General features: G+C 35.1%; 1 pseudogene; it reads right to left on the bottom strand.

The window, feature by feature from the left end:
* Positions 1 to 1,574: 1,574 nt before the first annotated feature.
* LOC127224788 (voltage-dependent anion-selective channel protein 1-like) lies at positions 1,575 to 2,344 on the bottom strand (annotated as a pseudogene).
* Between the last annotated feature and the right edge of the window lie 2,217 nt (positions 2,345 to 4,561).

Below are 4,561 nucleotides of genomic sequence, written 5' to 3'. Positions count from 1 at the left end.
ACACATTTTCACAAGTGAATTAATAAACTCATAGGTTCACCTTCTCCCAAATAATTAATAACACTGATTTAGTTTTAGTCAAAACTGAGATATCAGTTACAAAGTTTTCAACCAAAGGATATAGAAAGTAAGAGTGTGAAAAAGGATACCCATTTTATAATATTGGTGATTGTAAATCAATGACTTTATCATGGGAAACAGGAGTTATCAAAAGTTAGAAAATAGCACTTTTATGATCTTTGGAATAGTATTAAAAAGATCTATAATATGGTAATGAAAGAGGTTTGAAGGATGAATGTACAAATTACTGTTTATAGTAGGATATTATATATCTCTATATAGAGTTCCTGCCTTTCTCAAAAACTTAGATAAAATTACTATAAACCTCCATACAAAATAAGCTTGACATACACGAAAATATGAACTTATATATGAGTAATCTTGAGGAAAAGCAGGATATTTAGAGAGGAAGTTTGTAGTTACTGGGAAAGAGCTTTAGGAAAGGTACATGTAAATAATATAAAGCTGTAGCTATGTAGGGTATGTGTCTAGATTGCTGATTTTCAGCATGAGAAATAGTCACCAATTTGATCTACTGTAGCATGATGCAACATTAGATTATTACATGTGATCTTACCACATGCATACACATAAGCATACAGAAAATGATGGTTTGTGTCAATTTGTTTGACTATATTAATTATTTCATTATAAGTGTACATTATGTTGCATATGTTGGTTGTATAATTATTTTTGAGGTTTCAATAGTTTATTTAAGTTATATTTAAGCGATATTAATTGCAGCACTTTAGTGGATGGCGCCAATTCCACGCAAAATGGAAGACTATAATATGCTCATTAAATTGCTGAAAAAATAGAGTGGTGTAGTTGTAACAGATGTCAGTTTAGATCCCTAGTTTTGTCATGGTGGTACTTCAATCATCTTTTCAAATTAGAGATCGAGATGCAATTTCATACTGTAGTGTAATAGCAAAAGGAAAAAAAAAGAAGAAGAATAGAAAAAGAAAAGGAAAGAAAAAGAAATGAAGAAAGAAGTCAAAGAATCAAAAACTACATCACAACACAAGAATTAAATTGTGAATGCCTGAATGACTGGCTCCATCATGCCCACTTCACCTGTACCATATTTAGCCATACACAGAAGACTAATTTTGATGTAAATCATATAACTGATAGGCTATGTCTACAACTACCATGACCCTTTCTGGAATGGAGTTTCTGTTGTGTCTGTGAAATGATAAAATGAGTCGTCTTTATCTTGGGCATCTAATGTGGTATTTATAAATTTTTGCATCCCAAACATACAACATTAAAAGGTACAGCTATGTTGTAAAATATTTTTATTTATTATTCTTTCTTATTTTAAATATCAATCCCAGTTACCTCACCCTCCTTCCCATGCCCCAAAACCACCTCCCATCCCAACCCCCCAATCCACAGGGAGAATAAGGCCTTCCAGGAGAAATCATCAAAATCTGTCAAGTCATTTGGAGTAGGGTCTAGAACCAGCATATGTACAATATTCACTTATGATTAGAGTTTCAGTTGTAGAACTAGCTATGGCCACCCACATTGAAATTCTTACCATCCAGCAGAGGTCAGAGCTTCAGTCTGATACTTGGATTTAGGATCTTAGTAGATGAAGGCAATAAGACTAGTGTTGTTCCCTTTGGCCAAAAGGAGGCATCAAGATCAACCTGACACTTGACTGCTGTTCCAAAGTGAATTTATTGTTTCCTGCTGTCCAGGAAAAAATGACAGCGACCTCCAACTACTTGTTCACCTTATGACAAATGGAGCCACCAAACTCTGTTCCATCCTTCACACTAGTATACAGATTGAATTCATCCCTCAGGACTTTAGAATCTAAAGTTCATTTGGTATCCATACTGCTAGGTCTCATGGCCAAACATCAGAGCTCAGCAATGTCAAAGTTGACATCATATCCCAGGTTGATAATGCAGTTTTTACTACTGTGTCTTGCTTTCAGCATTTCCCCTCAGTGTTAGGCAGAAGGATGATTCGAATATAAACTTCAGTCCACCTGCCGGCTGGTCTTCAATGGTGATTTCAGTGCACAGGGTGTTGTCTGTGTGCTCTTCTCTCTGTAAAGGTCAAACTACTCCATCCATCTGTACTTGGTTTCCAGCCTGTATTTCACTTTGATGGTCTCTGTGTTGGCCATGATTGAGCTGATGAATTCCAATCCATGCTCTGATTTTATTTTCAAATCAAGTTTTATTAAGCCAAAACTATAGGCATTGGTGAAGAAATCCACAGCAGACTTGCCAAGATCTACATATATGAGAGGCACAGACATCACCAAGGAGGCAGTGACTGTAGGAGCAAGGATAGCTGTGGCTGGCTCTGCAGCAAGGAGGCTGGAAGTGCAGGGTGATTTGCATAATTATTTTCAAAAGGTGTCTCTACATGTGTGTGTGTGTACACACACACACACACACACACACACACACACATAATTCAGGAATAATGTAAAGGTAAGTATGTTTCTAATGAATCAGAAAAAATAATGTTATCCTATATGTTTTTAAATAAAAGAATTCCAATGCAGCAGATACAGTCATCAGGAGGCCCAGAGATTCAGATGGGAATGATATGTACTTGTAAGTATATATAATCATAAATGTGGGGTGACTGTTAACTATGAAATCATGGTATGATATTGGAAAGCAATATGCTGTTGGATCTAAAATATGATAAAAGTAATTGTTTGAGCACACATGGCAGCAGAATCTACAGAATACAAAGGTAGATTTCAAATAAAGAATTATTACAGGTAAAACTATGTAAATAATGGTTTTAGAATCAAAAAGACATCTTTCTACTAGAAATAGATACAGTTCTAAATACAGTTTTTACCTGTTGCAGCTTCATAAATACACAATATAAAATGGTTACAAAAAGAAAAGAAAAGGGAAATTAACAGATAAGCCAGTGTTTCTAGTAAAATAACCAGGAGAAAGAAGAAAACATAAATGGTTTTAAAGATAATAACCAATTTAATAAATTGTAGGTAAGGATATTAAATGATATTAAGAAATATTTTATCTAAAATACAGAATACACAATATTTATAGTAAATATGGAACAGTCACTCAGATTAGAAGATGGGATATAAACAAATCCTAATTTATAAAACTGCTCAAAGAATTTAATAACTAGCAAATGCTATCAACTTAAAAATCAACAGGTAATTTCCAAATGTCCAATGATTTGATAATTAAACAATGTAATTTTAAATAGCTATTTATTCAAAGGAAAAAAAATCACAAAAGAACTGTTATTCATTTTTTCATTGCTTAGATATACAACTACTGCAATAGCAACTTGGAAAAGAATTTGTAATTGAGTTTACAGTTCCAGAGAGTCAAGAATCAACCATGGCAGAGAAGCAGGTGCTAGAACAGAAGCAAGATGCTAAGGCCTCATATCTAAAGCATAAATGGAAATCAATGGTGGAGATCAGAAAATAGGCAAAGTTTTTGAAATATAAATGTCTTCTCCAGTCATGTACTTCCTTCAGCAGGCTCCTCGCCATAACTGTTTCTAAAAAGTGCCACCAACAAGAGATCAAGTGTTCAAATGCTACATTGTAGGACACACTTCTAATTCAAATGACCAAAGAGAATAAAGGATATTTTTTACTAGAAAATATTGTGTCTCAGAAATTGCAGGATGAACATAAAGGGAGGAAATAAAGTTTTAAATACACTAGTTATAATTACAAATGACATAAATTTGAAGAAAGAGATAAAGAACATAAAAGTGAGATAATAATGAGATAACAAGTTTAAAAAATGCCTCTTAGAAATGTTATAACTATTACAAGAGTGAGCATAGAAATAAGAAATCACAGTAATGAATAACAAGAAAGAAGGTTGATGTGATTGCCACAGTCATTACAGAGATGGATACAAATGCAAAAGCAATGAATGAGATATCTTGATGGAGAGAGCCATTAGGGCTTTAGGGTTAGGGAAATTCCCAGGACTTCTTAGGGACAACCCAAGATTAAACTTCTAGCAATAGAGAAGAGAGTGACTGAACTGAACTTCCCCTGTAATCAGATTGGTGAATACTCCAATTGTCATCGTAGAGCACTCATCCAGTAATTGATGGAATCAAATGCAGAAATCCACACCAAGCACTAGGCCAAATTCTGGGAATCCAGTTCAAGAGACAGAAGAGGGATTATATGTTAAACAATAATCAAGATCATGAAGGGAAAATCTATAGAGACAGCTGAACCAAGCTCATGGGAAGTCATGAACTCTAGCCCAATAGCTGCGGACCCTTGGTGGGACCGAACTGAGCTCTCTGCAGTGGGATGCAGTTGTGTAGCTTGCTCTATCTGAGGGGCCCCTGACAGTAGGTCCATGATCTAATTCCTTGTATATGAGCTAATTTGTGGGAGCCCATTCCCTATGGTGGATTCCCATGCTCAGACTTAATGTATGGGTGGAGAGGACTGGTTATGCCTCAACTTAATCAGCCAGGCTTTGTTGATTCCCCATTGGAG

The sequence above is a fragment of the Phodopus roborovskii genome, unplaced genomic scaffold, assembly GCF_943737965.1.
Source record: "Phodopus roborovskii unplaced genomic scaffold, PHOROB, whole genome shotgun sequence".
In the NCBI taxonomy this organism is placed as follows: Eukaryota; Metazoa; Chordata; class Mammalia; order Rodentia; family Cricetidae; genus Phodopus; species Phodopus roborovskii.
This window is presented reverse-complemented; position numbering and strand designations above follow the sequence as displayed.